The sequence below is a fragment of the Bubalus kerabau genome, chromosome 15, assembly GCF_029407905.1.
Source record: "Bubalus kerabau isolate K-KA32 ecotype Philippines breed swamp buffalo chromosome 15, PCC_UOA_SB_1v2, whole genome shotgun sequence".
Classification (NCBI taxonomy): domain Eukaryota; kingdom Metazoa; phylum Chordata; class Mammalia; order Artiodactyla; family Bovidae; genus Bubalus; species Bubalus kerabau.
This window is the reverse complement of record NC_073638.1, coordinates 37,155,883-37,182,079: the sequence shown is the minus strand read 5'-3', so window position 1 is coordinate 37,182,079 and position 26,197 is coordinate 37,155,883. Positions and strand designations below refer to the sequence as shown.

Genomic DNA, 26,197 nt, shown 5'->3' with positions numbered 1-26,197 from the left:
CTCCCCCATCCCTGGGATTCTCCAGGCAAGACACTGGAGTGGGTTGCCATTTCCTTCTCCAGTGCATGAAAGTGAAAAGTGAAAGTGAAGTCGCTCAGTCATGTCCGACTCTTAGCGACCCCATGGACTGCAGCCCACCAGGCTCCTCCGTCTATGGGATTTTCCAGGCAACTGGCATAAAACAGACACTAAACAAATGTCCATTCTCTGTCTCCATTTCTTTAGGGAGGTGGGCTGGGCAATTAAAATATTGTTTGATGGATGTCATTTGTAAGTGAATACAAATACAAATATATGGGTGGTATGCCATGCTGCAGGCACTGTATGTGTCAATCAAGGCCTAATCAGAAAAAGGAAATTATTTCAAGTGTTTATATGGTGGATAGGTTTTAAGACAGGAAATTTTGGAGGAGCTAAGTCAAACAGGACAGCGCAATAACCACAGGTTAGCAAAATCAGGAAGGTACTGTTTTGGGCCTGAAGGGACAGAAGGAGGAAGCAGTAGCATTTGGGTCACCCAGTAGACTCTGAAACCACGACAAGCTTGTCTATATGATCTGGACCCCAAGAGAAGATGTAGCTGCTTCAACAGAAGCTACCAGAGGCAGGGAAATATCCTGGCCCCTTTCTTCCTTCTCTCCATTCTCCCTTCAATGCTTCCTATTGGCTGAATCCATCTGGAGACTAGATGAGAAGAGAGCCTGAAAAGATAACTTGCAGGGATCAGTATCCATGTGCTATAAAGCCAGAACCCCCCCAAAAGGAAGAGAATATATCCAAGGGTACACAGGCCCAGGATACAAGCAAGTGTTGATACTGGGAAAGAATACAGTGGCCTGTATAAGCTATTATTACATTAGCTCCTGGGTTAGAGCAAGAAGCAGATAAAACCATATTATAAAGTCTGCTGCCTTTAGACAGATGTGAAGATGCCTTTGCAGTGGTTGGGCAAAAGCTGGTGATCATCTGCAGAGTTCTATACTTGTCTCTTCCAGGCCTGGGCTTATCCTACATACAACTGTTACTTCATGCAAGAGTCAAACTAGAGAGAACAGCTCTATGAGGTCCCTCTCTTGGCCCTGGAGCTATTTTGTGGGAAAATGCATTGGTGGCTAGGGAGTTCCAGGGACTGGTTTGCTAGCAGCACTCTCTGGAGCCAGATGCTGTCCCTTGGAAATGACCATTTGGGAAGTCTCTTCCAGACGTACTGACCATTTTTGTCCTTGGTCTTTGCTATTAGGTCCCATGGGAATATGTTAGGAGAATGTTACCAGAGATAGCCTCAGAGTTTGGAGTCCAGTCCCAGTTGAGGCCCAGCACAGTCCAGCATACAAAGTTTGCACTGCCTCAGTTTCCTTCATCTGCTGACTCCTGTAGGTCCCAGCCTAGGGACGGGGAAGATTCCTGGTGAAAACTCCAGGCTGGTTGAAGCAATGCAGATATGTGCCTTGGCTCTGCCTCACTCACTGTGCAACCTCAAGTCAAGAATTGATTTCCCTGAACTTCCACCTCCCCTTCAGAAGGGGTTGGCTTAGGTTAGAACTACGGGTTCTTTCAACTCAGTGTCACCCCAATGAAAAAACAGTAGAAAGATCTTGGTCAATAAAAATGATACTGGTGGCTATGGTTTATCTAGCACTAATGTGCTAAGAATTTGTCATGCACTGTTTCATTTAGTCTTGCTTGAAGAGCCTCCCCTTAGTTGTATAACCTTACTTGTAGCTGCCTGTTGTAAATAGTGCCTCTATTACAGGCCCCTCTTACCTTCTGGATCACCCCATGATTTCAGGCCCACTTCCTTTCTCACACTAAATCCCGTGCTTGCTTTATTCAAACATTGTAAAATCAACACACTGAGAGGCAGACAAATACCATCAGGCATCCACCTTTTGCCTCCCTGTCCAAACAGCCACAATACATACACTTTAGTCTACCTGCTGTGTTCTCTCTCTACAACATGGAATCAGGCCAGACAGAGAGTGTCCACTAAAGTATCTGCTTGTTAACTTTCCTTGTATAGCTTATCAATGACGAATTGGTAGAAATAAAACACAGGGTATTTAGAGCTTGCCAAGACTGAGCTGCACTGTGGAGTGGAACCAGAAGCCTGAATGGAATTGCCAAGTGAGAGCTCCCTAGGTCAGAATTAACACAGACCCTGCATGTCAATCTAACCTGGCATCTCCAAGTTGTTAGGCTGGATTTACCTTGCATGTCCAAATGGTAAGCCCTGAAGGTGTCTACCTGAAATGATTTAAGAGACTGAGGCCTGGAGTCAGGCAGCCCATGCTGAGTACACAGTCCTCTAGCCTGGTTTAAGGACATTCTATTCCAGGCCAGCTGCCATCACTTCAACAAGTCCAGAGAAGGCCTGGTCTGATTTTTATCGCTGAGATTTGAAGGGAGTGCAGATAGGTTTTAGATCCAACACCAGGTCACCCACAGGCCATTCTCTGCACACTGCTTTGGCTTTCTCAGGAAATGGCCTAACAGCTTTTTCTTGGATTTTTCTTGGCTTTCCTTGGACTGCTAATGTAATAGTACTTATTTTCAGAATCTTTGTGAGGCCAGGGGAAAGCATCAGAGTTTCATTGTAAATCCATTATGTCTTCTTTGGTTAGAAATTATCCCTGACAAGCAGTCCCACAGCAAAGAAAAGTCAGTATTATTTTGCAGAATAAAAAGGGGTATTGGCCACTTCTTTTATTATTTTTTTATTATGACTGTCCTCCTTTTGGTTATGACATTTGATGTATTATTTAGCTTAAGTGCTTGATTAAGGAAGAACTGTTGGGTGGGGGTGGAATAGGAACTGGAAGGGGCAATTGCTCAGACTCTGGTCTTTCTGCTCCTCATCATGGTAGCTGAGATGGAAATAAACTGCCAGGACCCTTTGGGGATCCTGACTTGCTACCCTCAGCAAGGAGATCACGTTCTGACTAAGGGACCTTCTGGACGTTTTTGGGTCAGCAGAACCTTGGTGCCTTTCTTTCATATACCGGAACCCTTGTGTCTTTATTAAATATTAATTTGCTGTCAATAATTAAATGCTGATTATTTGATCTCTAATGGGGTCAGGATTCCCATAGTCCCATATTAGTGTAATAATGCAAAAGTAAAAATTGCCTTTCAGATGGAAAAAAATGTACTTATTATTCTTTCTTTGTTCGAAGTAAAATGGTTTGTCTTAAATTAAAAATTAAAAGCAGAATTTTCTTTAATCTTCGAATTAAATTAGTGCTAATTAGTTCTATTTTCTGTACAACATTCACATGCTAAAATCTCGGCCATTCCTTCAGCGTATTAATGGTGCCCTTTGGCTGTAATCAAGATTGTCTTACATTAAAAATGATACAGTTAACTCAATTATATTAAGATTCATTGTTCTCAAATCACAGGGTTATGACTAGAAGCTGTTGGAACTGTTGGAAGGGCTGAGATTGCCAGGGTGCAGAATAAAGTCATCCATCATTTCCATTCCAGAATCCTAAATATTGGTGAGAGGCTCACAGTGCATCTGTTGCCACGTATATCACTGGTGTGGGTGGTCAGTACAGAAATCAGGTGCAGATTTCATGCCTATCCTGTGAAGACTGTGAAAACAGTCCTCTCCTTTGAAAGAGGAGAAAAGAGAGAAAAAGCCCACGTGGACCCTCACTTGGGGATGATTCCATGTTTAGAGATGCCTGTTTTGTCCTTTTCCTTCACTGCCTAGGAAGCTGGTGCTGGGATCCCGAGTCAGGTAGTAACAGCATCGACAACGTCACTGATAACTGTATCTGCTGCTGCTGCTATTGCTACTCCTACTACTAGTTGAGTATTGCCATGGATGCCAGGTACTGTGAACCAAGCGTTACACTATCACTTTATTTAGACACTAGCCTGCACAGTTGTTTTTATTAGTCTTGTTTGACATTTGGCTGAGGCTCAGAGAGGTTGACTGAGTTTCCCAACCTCACACAGGCAGTTACATGGCAGAATCCAGATTTAAACCAAGATGTGTCTGACTCCAAAGCCCACACTCTTAACTATGTTCTACTATCACAGATAATTCAGTTTCAAGAGGCATTTTTGTTTCTACAACTGACAAGATGCTGTGTATGTGTGTTGAGAGGGAAGGGAGAAATAGGACTGAAATTTTCCATCAAGGTAGCATAATTGCTCACATGCTCTTTCCTGATAGAAGAATGATCCTTCTTCTTGCTCTGGGGCATCATCTTTGTGTAGAGTTGTATAGAGAGGAAGAGGAAGTTTCCATTCCAAATCCCTAGTGCTGTAGAACAGATGTGGAATGCAATATACTAGCTCTATCCATGAAAAAGTCTGAAGGGCAGATTCTTACAGCAGGATCAGCTCAGACAACACCCACATACTTCAAAACTGTAACCTGAATTCAATTGTTAGGCCTCCCTGTACACAATACCTTTCAAGGTTGCTGATATCTTTATGCAATTAACCTCAGTGCTTGGAGTTCTGTGATCATGTGGTTTAGGATCTACAGTAGCCATAATCTTAAAAAAAAAAGGTCATTGGAGTATAGTTGATTTACAATGTTGTGTTAGTTTCAGCTGCACAGCAAAGTGTATCTGATGTACAGCAAAGTGAATCGGTTATATGTAGACATATATCCACTCTTTAAAAGATTCTTTTCACATATAGGCCATTACAAAGTATTGAGTAGAGTTCCCTGTTCTATGCAGCAGGCTGTTATCAGTTATCTATTTTATGTATAGTAGGATGTATATGTCAGTCTCAGTCTCCCATTTTATCCCTCCTCTCACCTATATCCCCTGGTAACTAGAAGTTCATTTTCTACATCTGTGAATCTACCTCTCTTTTGTAAATGTGTTCATTTATACCTTTTTTTTTTTTAAAAGATTCTATGTATAAGCAATATCATATGATATTTGTCTTTCTATGTCCGACTTCACTCAGTCTGACAATCTCTAGGTCCATTCATATTGCTGCAAATGACATTATTTTTCTTTTTTATTGCTGAGTAATATTCTACTGTTTATGCATACCATATCTTCTTTCTGCATTCCTCAGTTGATGGGCATTTAGGTTGCTTCCACAGCTATTATAAATAGTGCTGTAGTGAACAGTGGGGTACATGTAGAGTATCCATAATCTTGAAGTGAAGAGGACTCTTCCAGGATTTATTGCAAACATATTTAGTGCAGGATTTGTTGCTTGGGTGGCCGAGCCAATTGGTTGATCATTGTACATGTCTTAATCTCATTCAGTCCTCATAAGAGTCCTAAGAGATATGGTATGTCCATTTCATAGATGAGAAAATGGAGTGTGAGAAAGTAAAGAACTTCCCCAAGGTCTTAGAATTCTGTCTTATTTCACATTTTATATGCTTTCCACAACACCAGATACTTTGACTTGGTCATTGTGTGCTTGGATTCTAGAGTAAGGATAGAACCACATTAGAAATACAGATATTGCTCAAATCCTGGTCTATCCTGCTGAGGATTCTCTTTCCAACTGAGGGCCACTGGGGCAAGGGCAGTGTTTCCTCAAGGACATCATTCACCAAGTTTAGTCAGCCAATCAAATAGACTGAAGTAAATATGTATTTTCTTATGATTCCACACCTTAATAGACTTTTTGATCAAGAAAAGCAGACTCTGATAACAGAATTTTTAATATATGTTCTCCTTATGTCTGTTCTTCAAAATTTCCAGGCCTGAATTGCAGGTACTGGCCACAAAATGAAGGTTTGATTCTGATTAAGAGAGTTGGGATATTGGAACAGAGGAGGTAGAGCCTGGCTCAACAGTGGTTCACTAGAAAATGCCTGTGGGCTTTGCCTGAGTTACTCAGTAGTCTACTCCTCATGTTCCAATGGTTATTCTATAGCATCCAGAGCAAGGGACAGTCATCTTATGTCTCTGAGGGGAGATAGTGGGAAAAGGGAAAACACACAAGTCATATTCAAAGAAACAGAAATATGGGGCAAAGGTAATAATAGATCTGTGGCAGAAAGAGAAGCTATGAAAGACAGATGGAGATGAGGGGGACGATGGAATGGGTAGAGAGAGAGAGAATGAGAATGAAAGAAGGAGATTGATACAGAGAGAACTGCCATTGGACAATCTTATATAGCAATAGTGAAAAAAAAAATAGTGATAACCAGCAAAATAAATGCACATTAGAGCTATAGTGTGAATACTTGCATCCCTTGAAAATTCATATGTTGAAATCCTAGCTCTCAGAGGGATTGGTATTAGGAAGTGGAGCCTTTGATACTTAAGTCAGGAGGGTGGAGCCCTATGAACAGGATTCCAGTTCAGTTCAGTTGCTCAGTCGTGTCCGACTCTTTGCGACCCCATGAATCGCAGCACGCCAGGCCTCCCTGTCCATCACCAACTCCCAGAGTTCACCCAGACTCAACGTCCATCGAGTCAGTGATGCCATCCAGCCATCTCATCCTCTGTCGAACCCTTCTTCTCCTGCCCCCAATCCCTCCCAGCATCAGAGTCTTTTCCAATGAGTCAATTCTTCGCATGAGATGGCCAAAGTACTGGAGTTTCAGCTTTAGTATCATTCCTTCCAAAGAAATCCCGGGGCTGATCTCCTTCAGAATGGACTGGTTGGATCTCCTTGCAGTCCAAGGGACTCTCAAGAGTCTTCTCCAACACCACAGTTCAAAAGCATCAATTCTTCTGCGCTCAGCTTTCTTCACAGTCGAACTCTCACATCCATACATGACCACTAGAAAAACCATAGCCTTGACTAGACGGAACTTTGTTGGCAAAGTAATGTCTCTGCTTTTGAATATGCTATCTAGGTTGGTCATAACTTTCCTTCCAAGGAGTAAGCGTCTTTTAATTTCATGGCTGCAGTCACCATCTGCAATGATTTTGGAGCCCCCCAAAATAAAGTCTGACACTGTTTCCACTGTTTCCCCATCTATTTCCCATGAAGTGATTGGACCGGATGCCATGATCTTCGTTTTCTGAATGTTGAGTCTTAAGCCAACTTTTTCACTCTCCACTTTCACTTTCATCAAGAGGCCTTTTAGTTCCTCTTCACTTTCTGCCATAAGGATGGTGTCATCTGCATATCTGAGGTTATTGATATTTCTCCTGGCAATCTTGATTCCAGCTTGTGCTTCTTCCAGTCCAGCGTTTCTCATGATGTACTCTGCATATAAGTTAAAGAAGCAGGGTGATAATATACAGCCTTGACGTACTCCTTTTCCTATTTGGAACCAATCTGTTGTTCCATGTCCAGTTCTGACTGTTGCTTCCTGACCTGCATACAGATTTCTCAAGAGGCAGATCAGGTGGTCTGGTATTCCCATCTCTTTCAGAATTTTCCACAGTGTATTGTGATACACACAGTCAAAGGCTTTGGCATAGTCAATAAAGCAGAAATAGATGTTTTTCTGGAACTCTCTTGCTTTTTCCATGATCCAGCAGATGTTGGCAATTTGATCTCTGGTTCCTCTGCCTTTTCTAAAACCAGCTTGAACATCTGGAAGTTCATGGTTCATGTATTGCTGAAGCCTGGCTTGGAGAATTTTGAGCATTACTTTACTAGCATGTGAGATGAGTGCAAATGTGTGGTAGTTTGAGCATTCTTTGGCATTGCCTTTCTTTGGGGTTGGAATGAAAACTGCCCTTTTCCAGTCCTGTGGCCACTGCTGAGTTTTCCAAATTTGCTGGCATATTTAGTGCAGCACTTTCACAACGTCATCTTTCAGGATTTGAAATAGTTCAACTGGAATTCCATCACCTCCACTAGCTTTGTTTGTAGTGATGCTTTCTAAGGCCCACTTGACTTCACATTCCAGGATGTCTGGCTCTAGGTCAGTGATCACACCATTGTGATTATCTGGGTCATGAAGATCTTTTTTGTACAGTTCTTCTGTGTATTCTTGCCATCTCTTCTTAATATCTTCTGCTTCTGTTAGGTCCATACCATTTCTGTCCTTTATCGAGCCCATCTTTGCATGAAATGTTCCCTTGGTATCTCTAATTTTCTTGAAGAGATCTCTAGTCTTTCCCATTCTGTTGTTTTCCTCTATTTCTTTGCATTGATCGCTGAAGAAGGCTTTCTTATCTCTTCTTGCTATTCTTTGGAACTCTGCATTCAGATGCTTATATCTTTCCTTTTCTCCTTTGCTTTTCGCTTCTCTTCTTTTCTCAGCTATTTGTAAGGCCTCCCCAGACAGCCATTTTGCTTTTTTGCATTTCTTTTCCATGGGGATGGTCTTGATCCCTGTCTCCTGTACAATGTCACGAACCTCATTTCATAGTTCATCAGGCACTCTATCAGATCTAGGCCCTTAAATCTATTTCTCACTTCCACTGTATAATCATAAGGGATTTGATTTAGATCATACCTGAATGGTCTAGTGGTTTTCCCTACTTTATTCTATTTCAATCTCAATTTGGCAATGAGGAGTTCATGATCTGAGCCACAGTCAGCCCCTGGTCTTGTTTTTGCTGACTGTATAGAGCTTCTCCATCTTTGGCTGCAAAGAATATAATCAATCTGATTTCGGTGTTGACCATCTGGTGATGTCCATGTATAGAGTCTTCTCTTGTGTTGTTGGAAGAGGGTGTTTGTTATGACCAGTGCATTTTCTTGGCAAAACTCTATTAGTCTTTGCCCTGTTTCATTCTGTATTCCAAGGCCAAATTTGCCTGTTAACTCCAGGTGTTTCTTGACTTCCTACTTTTGTATTCCAGTTCCCTGTAATGAAAAGGACATCTTTTTTGGGTGTTAGTTCTAAAAGGTCTTGTAGGTCTTCATAGAACCATTCAACTTCAGCTTCTTTGATTAGTGCCCTTGTAAAAGATGCCCCAGAGAGATCTTTAGTCCCTTTTGAACATGTGACAACACAGAAACATGATAACATCTATCAACCAGGAAATAAGCCTGTCTACCATACCTACTATTCTGACATCATGATCTTAGAATTCCCAGCTTTTAGAATTATGAGGAATACAGGTTTGTTGTTTACAAGTCACCTAGTCCATGATATTTTATTATAGCAGTCTGAACAGATTGACAGTTATCTTCATAATTTTATTAATAAGACTTTTCTTTTATGTATGTTCATTTAACTAGATTTCTGCACCATCTTTCTTGCATCAATCATTTCCATAATGTATCAGTTCCGATCCTAAGTTTTGATTCTATTAAAGTGGATGTAGAATTTAATGATACAATCAAAGCCATTTGAAAGAAGAATCCTTCCAGATTTTACCATTTAACTTTCCAGATCTGTTAGAGTTTTCTTATAATTCACAGCAGTATATTGCTTTAGCAGCTTTCCTTCCCAACGCTTCCATTTAACTTAGTTTTCATAGAGGCAAAATTTTTCGTAAGTTTTTATTTAATTGACTGTGTGATATTTTGATAAGTATGCAGTTAAAAACATGTAGTAGTGGCACAAACAGGTTTGCAGATGAGCACACATAAATGATGAGAGCAGTTGTGTGGAGCCCGATGGGGAACAGACTATTGGCTGCTGAAATTCAGGGTGTGGAGGGAATCAGTCAGTGCTTTTCAGAGGGTCTGAAGAGTGTCTTAATCCAGTGAGTCAGTTGAGTGGAGGTCAGATAAAGGCACTTTACACAGGGGGCATGGCTGGGACTGGAGTCCTGGTTGGGGGTCTGAGTAGCTCCTTTCCACATGGCACATCACATTTTTGTCACAGTTATCACGGCAGAGCTTCCAGGCTCTCATCTAGTCACCATTTTCTCTTCTGAATTTTTTACCTAACCTTTCAATTACCCATGCTTAAAAGCAGAAGCAGATTTCTGAGCTAGAGTTTTGAAATTAGATACCAAATGCCCCATTTTCAAGTCCTAAATTAAATGTTTTAGAAATATTTTTAATGGTTTAAGAAAGATAAAATAAAAACCTGTACCTAGAACCTAAACAGAATGTTATCCACAGAAGTTTCAGGAAGTTTCTATTGCATAGAATGCAGCTGGGGCCAGATTGAAGGAGGGCGCAAAGTCTAACCCTCGCATGTTCTCCTGAGGAAGTGACATGTGGTCTGGCAAGAGAGCACTGAAGAAACTTGTGCCGTCTCCTGTTTTAGAATGCTAATGACTGACCATGTGGATCATGTTCACAACAGTTGGGGGGCACTGACCTGCAATGAAATTTGCCGTGGTAGCTAGATCACCAGTATATGAGCAATATACAGGAAGATCCACCCAGGAAGCTGATGGGTGCCAGCGCTTCTTTGACTCCAGGCCAAAGGTCTGGGCTGCTTGAAATATTGATCAGTCCAAGAAAAAAGCTAATATGGTCTGGTGGCCTTGCAGCACCTTCTGACGAACACCAGGATGTGAAGAGACACTTCTTCCCACTGCGACTGCTTTAGAGTTGGGCCCTCCCAGGCAGCTGCATCTCTGAACAAATCATACAAAATGACGTCTATCTAGACCTACATCTTACAATCTAAAAGGAAAGTTCTAACCACATCAAGTGGGACAGTGAGACAGTCCAAAAGGAGTATCTTCAACTACCCTCTCTTTTGATAAATATCTGGTCTTGAAAGAGCTTTAGTCATTCAAGAACAAGAATACAAAACACAACAATAAAAGAAGACACCTATTCAAAATAATGTGTAACATAAAGAAGAACATAGCTCTGAACGGGCTGAGTGAAAGCAGAAACAGAAGTGAATGTTTTACTCTTTCTGCCTCGGGATTTTAATAAAGTTCTGTATAAGCCACAAGACTGGAAATGAAGCAAACTGAGAGAAAGGCAGAACTGCAAAAGGGAACTGGATAAGATAAAGAAAGAGTGCTGAAAATGCACTGGCAAAACTCAAATTGTATTAAAAGGTTTAAAGAACAAAATAAGCATTGCAAAAAATCTAGTCAGTGAGATGGATGACAAATGTGTGTGAGAATCTCTCTTAAAATGTGAACAATAAGATAGATTAAAATATTATCTCTAAATCGATAGATGTAGAGAGCAGAGAATAGAAGTCTAATGTAGAGATATTTTGGGTTTCCATTATAGGAACCAGAAAAAAATGGGTCTGAAGCAGTAAGACACAAAATCTAAAAACTTGCACAGGGAAGAAAACTATAAACAAAACAAAAAGGTAGTCCGTTGAATGGAAGAGGACATCTGCAAATGATACGTCTGAGAAGGAGTTAATATCCCAAATATATAAAGAATTCATATAATTCAATATATAAAAAATAAGCAATCTTATTAAAAAGTGGGAAAAGGACCTGACTAGACATTTTTCCAAAAAAGACATACAGACAGCTAGCAAGCACAAGAAAAGTTGCTCAACATCACTAATCATCAGGGAAATGAAAATCAAAACTACAATGAGATTTTCACTTCACACCTGTTAGAGTGGCTATTATCAAAAAGTCAGGAAATAACAAGTGTTGACAAGGATATGGAGAAAAGGGACCCCTCATGCACTGTTAGCAGTAAATTGGTATAGTCACTGTGGAAAACAGTATGGAGGGTCCTCAAAAAATTAAAAATAGAGCTATCATAAAATCCAGGAATTCTACTTCTGGGTATGAAAATGAAAACACAAATTCAAAAAGATATATGCATTTCTATATTCATTGCAGCAGCATTTATAATAGCTAAAATATTGTAGCAACTAAAATGTATGTCAATAGGTAAATAGATAAAGAATATTTGGAGTATATATACACACACATCAGTTCAGTTCAGTTCAGTCGCTCAGTCGTGTCTGACTCTTTGTGACCCCACGGACTGCAGCACACCAAGCTTCCCTGTCCGTCACCAACTCCCAAAGTTTACTCAAACTCATGTTCATTGAGTTGGTGATGCCATTCAACCATTTCATCCTCTGTCATCCCCTTCTCCTCCCACCTTCAACCTTTCCCAGCATCAGGGTCTTTTCAAATGAGTCAGCTCTTCACATCAGGTGGCCAAAGTATTGGAGTTTCAGCTTCAATACACACACATACACACACATAAAATAGAATATTATCGGCCATAAGAAGAATAAAATCCTGCCATTGTGACAACATGAGTTGACTCTAGGGGAATTATGTAGAGTAAGTCAGAAAAAGATAAATACCATGTATTTTGATTTATGCATGAAATCTAAAAAACAAATGAACAAACTCAATGACACAAATGAAGCTGTACAACTCAGAGTGGGACTTGAACCCACTATCTTTTAATTGAAATCACACATGTGGTCTTAGGACTTAAAGCTCAGGTTCTTTATGCTGCATTGCAGAAAGTATTCAGTGAGAGACAAAGTGATGGGTAAGAGGTGGATTTATTTAGAGAGATACACATTCCAAAGACAGAATGCAGTCTGTCTCAAAAGGTGTGAATGGAATGGTCCTGGGAAAAACGCACTCCACAGACAGTGTAAACATTCTCAGAAGCCTAGAGGCCCCAAAATATGGGATGGTTAATTTTTATGGACTTGGTAATTTTATAGGCTAATGCTGCTGCTGCTGCTGCTGCTAAGTCGCTTCAGTCGTGTCCAACTCTGTGTGACCCCATAGACGGCAGCCCACCAGGGTTCCCCATCCCTGGGATTCTCCAGGCAAGAACACTGGAGTGGGTTGCCATTTCCTTCTCCAATGCATGAAAGTGAAAAGTGGAGGATTAATCCAATTATTTTGGAGAAACAGGATTTCTAGGATTTGGGCCACTGCCCATGTTTTGGCCTTTTATTGTAGTCCTTGGAACTGTTATGACACCTGTGAGTATGTCATTTAGCATGCCAATGCATTATAATGGGCATATAATGAGGCTCAAGGTTTACTGGAAATTGAATCATCCACCATTTTGGATTGTTGATTCTAACCAGTTTATACTGTATTCTCAATGGCTATATGATTCTTTTAAAGGTTGTGTCTTGACGTCTTGTCTCCTGTATCAGAAGCAGAACCATAGATACAGAGAACAAAGTGGTGGTTGGGGGAAAGGCAAGGATGGGAAGATGGGCAAAATAGGTAAAGGAGATTAAGAGATAAAAGTTCCAGTTACAAAAGAAGTAAATCACAGAATAATGTAATGTACATCATAGGGAATATAGTCAATAGTATTGAAGTATTTTATATGGTGACAGATGGTAACTAAACTTATCATGATCATTTCATAATGTATAAAATATTGAATCACTGTATACCTAAAACTAATATAGTATTGCAAGTCAATTGTATTTTAATTGCAAAACAAATTTACAGTTTTCCAATTGAAAAGAACTCTAGACAAAACTAACTTTAAAAGTGATTAACAAAGTTAAAAAATAAAATAAAATATTAAAAAAGTGATTAACATATTTGTCCTACTGAATATTTAAATTTTGATGGCAAAGAAAATATCCTACATGTATCCATGTAGGAAAGAAATAAAATCAAACTCCCTAAAGTGAATTAGCCTAACCGTGTTCTTTAACCAGAAAACTAAAACTCAGATAGCAATGGAGCAATAGTTCTGATATTACAGACAACATGTTATGAGCCAGGACTTCTGTATTCAGCTAAGTTATCATTCACTTTAGATGCACACAAAGGTATGTTGTCAGATACTCATGTTTTTGCAAAGCCCAGTGGTTTTCAATTTTATTTGCCTACTGTTTAAAAAGAATGCTATCAAAAATGTCTTTATATATTTTAACTGATTAAAATTTTGCATTATAAGTTATAATAGTTGTAAATGACATAAAAATAAATATTTACTTTTTTAAAAAGTCAGCTTTATCAAATATAACTTAGAGTAAAATTCCCTTTTTCAGATGTATATAGTCTGATGCGTTTTGAGAAAAGTATATAGTCATAAAATCACCACATTAATCAAGAGAACGAAAGTTTTTTTTCTCCTAGAAAATGCCACTGTGCACTAGAGTCAATTTCTCTTTTTACCCAGCCCCTTTCAAGTACTAATCTGATTTCTGTCTCTAGTTTTTCCTTTTTCAGCATGACATATAAATGAAATCTTTTAGTATATGGCCTTTAGCATCTGATTTCTTTCAGTCAACATAATATGTTTGAGAGCCACCCATGTTGTTACATGTTGCATATACATCAGAAGTTTGTTCTTTTTCATTGCTGAGCAGTATTCCATTGTATGGATGTAACACTATTTGTTTATCTATTCACCAGCTGAGGGCATTTGGACTATTTTTAGTTTTTGATGATTATGAATAAAGTTGCTATGAACTTGTACAAACAGGTCATTGTATGAGCATATATTTTGGCTCTCTAGGATAAACACTGAGGACAGGTAGAGTTGGGCCATACGAATATTTTTAAATGAATATTTTACTTCACTTTTAAAAAATACATACAGTGGCATTCAATGGAATATAAAAACCATGGGGATTTTCTGCCTGCAGGAGGAGATGTCTGGATGGCATCTCCCACTCAATGGACATGAGTTTGAGCAAACTCCGAGAGATAGTGAAGGACAGGGAAGCCTGGCATGCTGCAGTCCATGAGGTCACAAAGAGTCAGACATGACTTAGTGACTGAACAACTGAACAACAAAAATCATCTACAAGAAAATAATAAACTCTTTTTTGAGCTATTAGAACTTCTGCATTATTTCTTTTTCTCCTTTTCCTCGCTTATTTATTCTATGTCCTCCAAGAATTATATGTTAATGTAATATATTTTTATGCTCAGGAATCTTTTATTGACTATTATTACTTACTTACTATTAGAACTATATATAAAACTTCCCTATTATACTTCTCTGCAGCTAAAAATATGGACACAAATTTATTTTTATTTACTGGCAATATATGGTCCTAAGGGTTGAAAGACTTATTCTGAATTGACATCATTGTAATAATTAGTGTGCACATGATCCAAAAAATATGTTAAAACATTTGAAAAAATAATAAATGCAGAAAGTAGTTTTATTGGAAAAATAGAAAGAAAGTGGTAAGTTTATGGCTTCTTGCTTAAATGAGCTTCCCCACTACCAAATATTTTAAATTATCCATATGTTTCATGTCTAGGAAGTTCATATTATGGATTAGTTCTATAGGAGGTATAGAACTATAGGGAGACACTAGATGTGTGAAAAGTCTGGCTAAAGATGAGAGTTAGATGGTGATGGAAAGGAGAGCTTGTCTAAAGCCTCAGTGAGAGGAGAATTTTCAAGCAGATAAATTATAGAAAAAAAGTGTATATGGAATTTAAAGATCTGGAAAATGATTACATTCAAGCTACCTCTACCTGTATAGCCATTGAAAAGTCTTGATACTCCCCCAAATACTCATAACCTACTCTGAAGACCTGTGCTTTAGCCAACCAAAAAATTACTCAAAACAGAGTACTTATGAATGGAAAATACATTCTGTAAAAGGATTAGTGGTCAAATTTAAACCCAACATTAGGTCTATGATTTGGTTATAAAATAAAACTCATATGGCACTAGCCCTGATAAATTTAGACCTGTAAAATTAGGGAGTAATGAACTAATCATAAAAGCAGCTCTTAGCCAAAGGGTATAGTAGGAAGAGGGAAGAACAAGAAGAATTAAAAATGTGAAATTTCACCATCTTTTTCAAGAGAATTAATAAGCATGGTTTTATAATAAATGTTGACAGTTGGAAAAACATATACTTAAAGTTATTTTTTGATATTAAAGTAACCATTATTCTCTGTTTTAAATCAGTAAAACTCAGCCCAAATAGTAAAATATAAAACTGAACAGAGGATAAGACAACCACAGGAAACATTTTTAAAAGATGATAGAAGTACAACAGTTTTTACAACCATTGCAAGTTGGTTCAATGTTTTTATTAAGTAGCAATCTCAAATTAAAAAACAAACATTATATGAAAAAAAGTGACTCAGAAATAAGCAAGACATATGGTTGAATAAAATACAAGTTTAACAAATGCAAACTAATGTGAGAAAAATAGGATGAAGAGTATAGTTTTATTTATATAGGTTTTAATGTAAAATTAAACCAAAAAAAAAAACCTGATGAGGACAAAAAGAAAAAACATTAACCAAAATTGATTAAAAGTGAATAATAGTGTCTATGATGGTGAAGATATTAAAAAATTTTTTTAAGAAAGCTGAGTTTGGGTCAGCTAGGAATTTCATCTTTAGTCATGTAACATCTGGAAAATGGAATATATATTAAGATCTAAACTTTGGAAGTTTGTCTTCCAAATTTTTGGCGATGACACAATGCTTCAGACAATCTCCAATGTCTTGATCAGTGGTGCTTTCAGAGAAAAATCTTAATCAAAAATGGGAAATGTAAAAACTAAGAAACCTCAATTAAGATAGAACTGGGAAGACAGGAGGAAGATTTCTTACAACCTATGAAGATAACAGAGCCCAGTGGGCAGAAGAAAGGCTTCCTCTCCTTGCCTGCCAAGATTTCAGCCAATTGAAACTGTCACAGTGCAGTCAATGAAAAGCCATTGTACTTCAAACTCTCAGTTTCTCCGATGAACTCTGTTTACAATAGTCCTCCCAACTTCCTTCCCCCTCTTTTAATAGAGTTCTCTTCTCCTTGCTGTGTGGGAACTTGCACATGACTCTTGGTTGCAGACTTCAAACTGCAATTCTTGGTTGACCTTGAACCCATTTTTGCTGGAGAAATAACTGACAGTCTCCTTGTTTTACATAAACAACCTTTTCATTTAAAGAAAACACTTTATAGCTTCCTTTAGGCGTATCTGAATCACCTGCATGACTACTCTCGCATTTTGAGGCCATTGTATTAAGTAAAATAACGGTTGTGCTATGCTGTGCTTAGTCGCTTCGTTGTATCGGACTCTTTGATATCCCATGGACTGTATCCTGCCAGGCTCCTCTGTCCATGGAATTTTCCAGGCAAGAATATTGGAGTGGGTTGCCGTGCCCTCCTCCAAGGGATCATCCCAACCCCAGGATCGAACCCAGGTCTCCCACATTGCAGGTGGAATCTTTACCAACTGAGCCACCAGGGAAGCCCAAAATAAGGTTTATTTGACTATACTACCACAACAGTTGATCTGATAACCAAGGTGGCTACTAAGTGACTAATGGGCAGGCAGGACACTCTGGAAAAAGGGATGATTCACATCCTGTGTGGGATGGAATGAGATGGCATGAGATTTCATCATGCTACTATTAAGGGCATACAATTTAAAACTTATAAATTGGTCATTTCTGGTATTTTCCATTTAATATTTTTTTGACCACATTTGACTGTGGGTAAGTGAAACTACATAGAAAGCAAAATTACAGATAAGGGGACTACTATACAGAAATTACAAAGAAAAATATTTCTAATTTCCTTTTTCTGTTCCTTTATGTATGAAAAGGTGGGCTTTGTGGACAAGATCACAGAAGTTTGTCCAGGAGAGGTCTAGACCTGATAGAAAAAGAAGAGACTTCCCCTTCTATCCTAAGGAATATGTAGAGATAAAGAATAAAGAGAAAAAGTGTCCAAATTTCGCATGTCCCTGCCCACCCTCTGCCATGCCCAACCTCAGAAGAAAGGGGATATAGGAACACCCAGCTTTGTTTCTGAGGCCATCAGCACAAGTGATACTTTTCTCTAGGCATCCTTTGAGGGTGCAGCTTTCAAGAGGCTTTCAGAAAATCCCTCCATGAGACACCTTTCTCTGTGCTATGGGATGACGGAGCACTGGGAGATGAGAGACACGGAAGCCTATGCAGTGCTGCTGATTCCCTCTGCTCTGCTTGTGTAATTCAGGAGACTCGGGGGTTCTCATGGATCCTCCAGCTCAGGAGAGCTGAGAGCATCTTTGCATTGGCAGAAGACTATGGCCTATCCAAAAATGCCACTTCAAACAGGATTGTAAAACACTAGAATCTATTTAACCTCTTCCCTGCCTCCCATAGTTGGTTAGTTTTCCTATTTCATTTGGTATATATTTACTTGCATGTTCTACTTTTATTTCTTGACTTCTCTTGCCAGAGAAATTCATCTTTTCTCGTAGATGACTTTATCATTCTGACAATCCCCTTTTCTCCCCCTACTTTATCATTTTCTCTAACTGAACTTGTTTTAAGATCTAAACCTGTTAGTTCCACAGATACTCTCAGGAAGTCCCTAAGCCCAAACTTCCCAGTAACCCCCTAACTCCTTCTTCTGCTGAGGGAAACAGGAAAAACAATTTTTGGAATTGATATTTCAGACCCTCTCTCTAACCCATCCATCTAATTCAGCTCAAGATGGCCAATCTTCGTTTTCTTTCCTGAATCTAATCCGGTCTCCCCACCTGGCAGGCTTCTAGGGAAAGAACTATTCCTCTGTCTTTTTTCCTATCTTTTTTTCTTGCTTTTCTCACCCTTCATTAGCTGCTTGTCATCTCTCTCTGGTGGAGTTCTCTAGAAAAAAACCCTTTTTATTAATTAATTTAGTAAACACATAGCCAGGTCTAAGATTCATTTGCAAGTTCATCCTCTTCCCCTGGAAGCAGCCTCTTCTACCCTAGCATGTGGCCCATTTGGTTTGCTAAAAGTTTCTGTTACTCAGAGTTAATTGCCTCTGGCACCACATTTTCCACTTTCTCCAGAGTACCACTGAGACTGGGTCCAGCCTTCAAAGTCAAATTAGATTTTCTCCTGTATGAGTTATGCTACTGTTATTTTTAATATTGCCTGAAAGCAGGGATGAAGGTTACTTAGCCAATTCTGAACCTGAAGTGGACATGGCTTCAGAAGATTTGGATTTAAACTTAAGCCTGCTTTTGTCTTGATACGTGGCCTCAAACAAATGACTTAATCTCCCTGAAGCTTGATTTTGTTATCTGAAAAGAAAGATGCACCTACTTCCTTACAACATTGCCACAGAATTAAATGGGCAGTATCGGTGATAGCATAGTTTTTAGCCTGCAGTTAGTGCTCAGTAGATGGTTATTGAGTCTGGTCTTGTTGAAATACCAAGATTATCGTGGCATCTGTCTTGGACATCTGTCTCTGTGGTTCAGGTCTCTGCAATTTGATTATCATTCTGTGAGCACCTAATAATTGAATCTTAGGTACTGTTCACAACATGGGGTTATGGAGATGAGTAAGAGCTTTGTCTCAGTCCCAAATTCACAGTCCACTGAGAGAGGGACAGGGAGTCTGAGGGAACTGACAGAGGGAATCGGTTTTGTAATGTACCAACTTGGCTAGGCTGAACTACACTTCCCAGGATTCCTTTTCCTTTGTCCAGTTAGGGTGGGCTACAGTGAAATGCTTGGGAGGAAGCAGCCATACCCACTGTCCCTTGCCTGTCGGTTCACCTCCTTGGTGCAAGGCCACAACAGGCCTGCCACTGTGTCTCCTTCCCTGGATCATCTTTCAGTTTCTCAGACTCTTGGGCCAGGTGTGTGTATTTAGTTCCCCGAGCCCTGGTTTCTGCAGAATATTCATACCCTCAAGGTCAGAGGTCACAAGAACCGTAGTGGTTTGGGTTTGTCCTCAAGGGTTCCAGCAGATGCTTCTGGGTTCTGGTTTGTTCTTGCTGTCCCCACTTTACATCTATCTTACCTTCCTGTTTACACTGTTCAAGCTCCAGTGTCAGATGAGAAAATGACAGCCTTACAGAGTCTGCTTAGTCACCTTGCACAAGGTTCTGCTTCTCTGACAGAATCCTCACTTAAACAACTGACCAAAGTTTGGGGCAGGGCCCACAGGGAGGAGTGGTCAGAGGGGCAAATTTCTACCCATTGGGTCCTTATGAGACTGGTATTCCAGGCTCAATGGAGATTCTAGAGCAGGGAGATTTCTATCACAATCCTGCCAATATTTTACAACCTTGATTTCTAAGTTTATTTTAGTTATAGAATGCTTTCTTCAAATGAAATCTAATTCAGATGCTCAAAGCAAAAGGCAAATTATAGGGAGTCTAACTGTCTCCCCCAGACACATGCTCAAGTCCCAATCCCTGGTACCCATGAACGTGACCTTATTTAGAAATAGTCTTTGCAGGTACAGTCAACTTAAATTCACACTGGATAGTGCAGATGCTAAATTCAATGACTGGGGTTTTATAAGAGAAATGAGAGGAAGATTTGGATACAGAGATACAGCACATAGGAAAGAAGGCCCGGCAAAGACAGAGTCAGAGACGGGAGCCATGTGTCTACAAGCCAACTGTAAGTACTGTAAGTCACTTCAGTCGTGTCCGACTCTGTTCGACCCCATAGACAGCAGCCCACTAGCCTTCCCCATCCCTGGGATTCTCCAGGCAAGAACACTGGAGTGGGTTGCCATTTCCTTCTCCAATGCATGAAAGTGAAAAGTGAAAGTGAGTTGCTCAGTCGCGTCCGACTCTTAGCGACCTCATGGACTGCAGCCTACCAGGCTCCTCCGTCCATGGGGTTTTCCAGGCAAGAGTACTGGAGTGGGGCTATAAGCCAAGGAATGCTGCGAATTGGTGGCAACCACCAGCAGCAAAGAGAGAGGATGGATTCTTCCAGGGCTTCCAGAAGGAACTGACATAACCGACACCCCAAGTTCAGACTTCGAGCCTCCAGAGATACAAGAGAATGCCTTTCTGTTGTTCTAAGCCATTCAATTGTGGTATTTTGTATCAGCAGACCTAGAAAACTGATACACAGATCAAAGCTGAGCTGAATCAGAGGTGGAGTCCCACTGCTTGCTCCTCAGATGCTGCTGTGGATTGTAGACTCCACAGGAAAAGCTTGAAAGTCCTTGTTGTAAACTTTGTTTCACTAATCTCCAAGTTCTGCCAGTGGGCCCCTCAGAGTAGCGGAACCTTGTAGCTCTGACTCTCCAGTGCCTGCATCACCCTGCACAGCGAGCCTTCGACTGTTTCTATAAAGTAGGACGGTGTCTCCGGTAACTACATGTCTTGGGCAGGCTTGAGATTCCCAGAGTTAATCAACCCTCTGAGGACCCCAGCCTGGGCGCTCCCCAGGCCTGGTGAGCACCCCAAAGGCGTGATTATCTGATGGTTCTTGCGCAACTAGTACCAGGGCCTTTTGCTTAATTAATCACAGAAATGTTCCTGCCTAACTTCAGACAACAAAATAATGAGCAGGCCTGTGAGAGGTTCAAAGACTGCGGGAAAAACAAGCGCTCCCTAAGGAAAGGGCCCATTGGAACAGGGAGGTCAGGAAAATCTATTAGAACTGCTGCTTGCCTTTTGTTGCATGCCCCCTTTAATATAAATATAATGATAGTGTAAATGTGTGTATATAGAAGATTAACACATATACCACTTGGATTTTAGAACCAGAAAATGTTGAGTGTTGAGAAGGAGCACAGAGATCAGCTGGGTTAAGGTGCTCTTTTTAGAGATGAAGACAATTAGGCCATTGGAGGTTAAGTGACTTGCCCAGGGTCAGGTGGCTGGAGCATGACAGAGCCAGACTCCTAGACTCTAAGATCTCAGAGCTCTAAGCCTGTACAAATGAGGACAGAGGGCCCTGGAGATGGAGGCTGCTTAGAAGCCACAGAGAAACAGTAAGCCAGAGAACAGTGGTTAGCTAAGAGTGCCCCAGAGTTGGGGGGCAGATGTTGGATCAGAGCACAGAGCAGGTCAGGGGGTGGAGGAAATTGTAAGGCATTGGCAAGTCAGAGGGTGGAGGTCAGTTGAGAACTTGTAGGACAGTTACAGGGTAGAGGCCAAATTAATAACAGTTTAAGGGTCTTAGCATGAGACTTTAGGTGCTCTAAATTTAATGAGGCATAAAATTTACTTTCAAGGAGGGCAGGGCAGCTCAAGAGTTGAGACTACATCTGGAATACCAGAAATGGCTGGATCATTATAATAGGAGTAAATGCTGAGGGGTGGAGAGGGGTCCTTTCAGTTGCAGTGGCACTGGAGCAGGAGATGTTAGGCATGTGAACACTGGAGCATGGATGTGTCACATAGAGGGAACAACTTGAGCAGGGCATGATGGAGCAAAACACTAGAGAGGTAGGGAGACTGGAAATTCAGATTAACTAGAGCAGGAGGTACGTGATGGCAGCTTCAGGTCTGTAGGGCTGATTGGAGAAGGCCTTCCAAGTGGCTTGAACTCTGTTTAGAAGGCAGTGGGAAGCCACTGCCCACCACTATCATGTTCAGATTGTGCCTCACGCAGGGGTGCCGAGTCTACAGGGCTGCCAGTCCTTCACATCATAGACATAACTTAGGTGAGAGCCTGAGGGAAGGAGCAGACTCTAGGCCTCTCTGCTGAGTCCTAGAGCAGCAGTGTTGAGCCCCTTCCTGAAATAAACCCACACTGGATCTAAGGCCAAGGATGTATTCATTAGCACTCATATGTGTTTGAGACTGTGCCCTAGGCTGATCTTTCTCTAGATGTCCCTGGAGGTTGCTTCTCAAGCCTAGTCTCCTATGGAGGCTGATCCATGCCCGTCACTCCACTATGTAGAGTTGCACAGAGTGTTAGGATTACACAGTGATCTACTTTTTTTTTTTTTTTTTTAACTTAAATGGTGCCTTTGCCAATAACATAGTTGAGCAAAGTCCAGCTTATGACAGCTGTATGCAGGATGAATTAGAGGTGGGACAGCTTAAAGTAGTGAGCAGAGCAAGGAAATGATGGTAGCAATTCAGAAGGCTGCTGGTGAGGCCAGAGTATGAGGTGGTAGGGAACAGAGGGGACAGGAGTCTTAAACGCAGAGCAGAGTCAATCACAGCCTTCATACCTACCCAGATATTCTTGCCTGGGTTCCACATGTGATCTCACCTCACACATCTCCCTTCTCTGCTTCATTCACATGTCGAACCAGCAGAACAACTCCCTGGACACACACCTCATCTATGTGAGGTTTTGAGTGTTTGAGGAAAAACTACTTACAAGAAAGATTAGGCACTGGGTCCAAACCGTATACTACTTTAACTGTAAAATCATAAAATGTTTAGAAGAAGGATGATCTCACCCCATTAGGAGTGTGTGGTGTGGTAAGATGTGCAGTAAGAATGTGTGGTGAAGTAAGATGAGAAGGAAGAACTATCTCTTCCTCCTCGTGGGGTGCAAAGTCACTGGACAGAGTCCGTATTTGGGGAGACAGGCACTCCCAGCAGATAGGTCAAGAGTGACCTGGTTGGGAACGTAGAAGATCAGGTGCCAACAAACACGTGTGTCTATGAGGCAAAAAACTGCCGCTCTTGAGAAACAGGCAGAGACTAGACAGCATAACCCAAAGGTTGCACCTGTGCCAAAGTAGGAATCATGGAATAGGAGGATAGGTAGGGGTGTGGTAAGGGAAGGCTTACCTTTAAACTGTGAGGCTGGTGGTCAGTGAATGAATGCTGGTATGTCCAAGTTTTGCCATTGGAATGAGAGATGGAAGGACCTGGCATTGTTCCTGGTAAGCCACTAGTTAGCAGTGTCAATGCCAATCTCTTCGGATCTGAGCTTCTATCATTTAAAAATGAGGCTTTAGGATTTTCCTGGAGGTCCAGTGGTTAAGACTCCACACTGCAGAGGGCGTGAGTTTGACCCCTGGTCAGGGAACTAAGATCCCACATGCTGTACCATGTGGCCAAAATGTTTATTTAAAAATGAGGCTTCGAAATGACTTTAGGTAATATCTAAAGCCTCTTTCAGCTCTGAAACAATGATTTTTAATTTTCAAGCATAAGGCAACTCTTAAATGTTTCTGTGATTATTATTCTAAAATAATACATCTATATCTAAAAAGTTTCTGTAAGTAGATCTTGTGCTTATCTAATCTAGCTCAATCACTATCTCAATTACTCTTCACAAGTCCAACTGCTGGGCTCAATAAACAAGTGCCAAATGAATAAATGAATAAAAACCTTGTATGGCAGGCTGTCTCAGGTATTTGAAGCTCTTTTGAAGGATCAGCTATCCGGGAGGGACAGGCTTTGTGCTCCTGCTGTCTCACGTGCTGGAGTGATGCAGCCAGAGGGTAGCTGGAGTACACAATGCACGGGCCCCTCTAGGCCCAGCTGAATACTTGTTACAACGGCAGCTCCCAAGTAAATCGGAGAGGTGACAGAAGGCATGAAGAGGATGCTGTTGAGTGCAGGTATATCTGTGTTTGCTCCGGCCTCAGTGTGTGTGTGTGTGCTAATCTGCTTCAGTTGTGTCCAACTCTTCGCGGCCCCATGGACTGTAGCCCGCCAGGCTCCTCTGTCCATGGATTTCTCTAGGCATGAATACTGGACACCTTGCTATTTGCCAAATCTTTAAGTAGCCTTTTCTGAAAGCAAAATTGAACTGGAACTAAAATCCTCCAGGAGATGCCTTGCCTCTGCATCCCTGACCTCATACACTTCATCAGGAACCTTCTTTGCCAGGAAGGAACAATAGGGACCACTGTGCCTTCTCCTCCCAGGCCCCAGGTGGCCTTCTGAGGAAAGCCCCAGGCCATGGTGTTGCAACCTTGTGAAGGTGGGGAGAAAGAAAATGGCTCCCCGAGCAGGTATCAGTTACCTGACTCTCTCAGAAAGGTTTTAGCAGCTTCTCTCTCATTTCTGTCCAGGACTGTGGGAGGGAGCAGGGCCAGGGTTGCCTGGCTAAAGTACTACATTCAGGCAGTTGTTTTCAGGGAGGCACAGGGTGAAGGCTTATGAAGTGATAATGGTTTTCTCATCATAGGGTGGAGAAGCCTGGCTCTGGGCCTGAGTTCCCTGCAAGGTACTGGAGCTGCTGTTTATAAACCTGTCCCTTCAGTACTTGGAAGACATCCCACACTTGTCTGGGAGAATCCTGGACACCTCATCTCTCGGAGGACATCTGCAAAGCAACTTCCACTTTACTGAAGATTCTTTAAGCAGTTTACTCATCCTGGATATTTAGAGGCATTTAAAGAGTGAAGGAGGAGAAAGATATAAGCCTCCAGACACTGATGAGACACTTTCCATACCTTGACAGCTATAGATTAGAATAAAGTGTGGCTCTGATCATTGTCCCATCCTCCTGCTCAGGGTCTTTACTGATACGGTTAGCCTACAGATAAAGGTGCTATGGGACAAATAGATGTGGAGCATTGTTTAAAGGAGTATTAAGATGTCCCCTTTTTGAGGGAGCAGGTGGGCCCAGACTGAACACTTATCAGTGGATCAGGTTAGAGGTGTGAGTCCCAGGGAGCCCAAGAAGAGACATTCTACGTGAGGAACTATTGCAGAACGCTGGAGGAGAAGCCAAACAAGGAACAAAATCCAAGTTCTAAGTGCCAAGTAGTTAGAGCTATGACTTACTCAACTGATGGACCTGGATTGGAGTGAAGGGCAGTCTGTGAACCAGCAGAGATTCCTGATGAGTGCCGTACACACTGTGGGAGAGACTCTTAGAGGCCAAATGGATGTGTCCATTTGGCTAAAATCCACCAGGTCAAATGGGACACATACGATGGGATCATAGTGGGTGAGGAAAAGGGATTTCGAGTGATAATCCCAGATGTATCCCACTGCACTTGGGGACTTGGTCAAGTGATCACAGTCCCTTTCTATACAATTAGGAGATGAGAAAGATGGACATATAGGGTACTTCCAGCTCCTACACTGGGGTCGCTGAGTCTTTAGACATGAGTCTTTTTGAGCTTACTCCTACATTTAATTTCTTTGAGTTTCCACAGCACTTTTTTCCTGTTAAATTCCTGACTTGGGGCCTCTGTCCTGAGTAAACAAAACAAAACATTAAACAAAAATAATCCTGGACCTCAAGAAATGGCTATGTTGCTGTGAGGAGCAGAACAATATCTCCCATCGTTTAGAGGCATTTTAGAGTTTGAGATGCATCTGAAGTACAGAGAGGACTCACTCTTGGAGCTGGAGACCCTGTGACCCCTCAGGGATACTGAGACAAAAATACAAAACCTTGGAGGACACAAGAGAAGTACCTTACCAGGGCAGATGTGGCAATAGGGAGAGGGGGCCCTGGCAATTGTATAGGTTGGAGAAGCCAACTTGTAGCCCCTGAACCAGTGCAAAGCCCTATTTGGAAGATGAGCCAGGTCTGAAAATGGGAGCAGGTCAGAAGCTAGGAAGGTGTGGAGCAGCATAAACTAAAAAGGAGAAACATGGTCTAGGTCTTAGCAAGTAGTTCAGACCTAAGACAAACAGTGCCAGTGCTGGGACCTAGGCAGTGGTACAGGGTGATACACAAGACCAGGCAGAGGTGAGAGAAGAGGTTGCCTCTTGAGGAACCTGCACATCTCCTAGCTTGGTCTTTTAGTAAGCTAACCATGGCTGGGATAGCGGAGTCCCTCCCTCTATCCACTCTGGATTGGTGTGATTTGGGAGGGCAGAGATGGAGTCACATTTGCTGTGATTT

General features: G+C 41.2%; 1 long non-coding RNA gene across 2 annotated transcripts in view; it reads left to right on the top strand.

Annotated features, from left to right (window-relative positions):
* Positions 1–24,838, top strand: part of LOC129628904 (uncharacterized) — a 57,321-nt gene extending 32,483 nt beyond the window's left edge. The window contains exons 2-3 of one of the 2 annotated variants that reach the window (XR_008702972.1): positions 3,716–3,836; positions 24,521–24,838. This is a non-coding gene — a long non-coding RNA (uncharacterized LOC129628904). Of the gene's footprint in view, positions 1–3,715; positions 3,837–14,344; positions 15,908–24,520 lie in introns of those variants that run through there. The other variant, XR_008702971.1, reaches the window with a different exon arrangement.
* Positions 24,839–26,197: the final 1,359 nt, after the last annotated feature.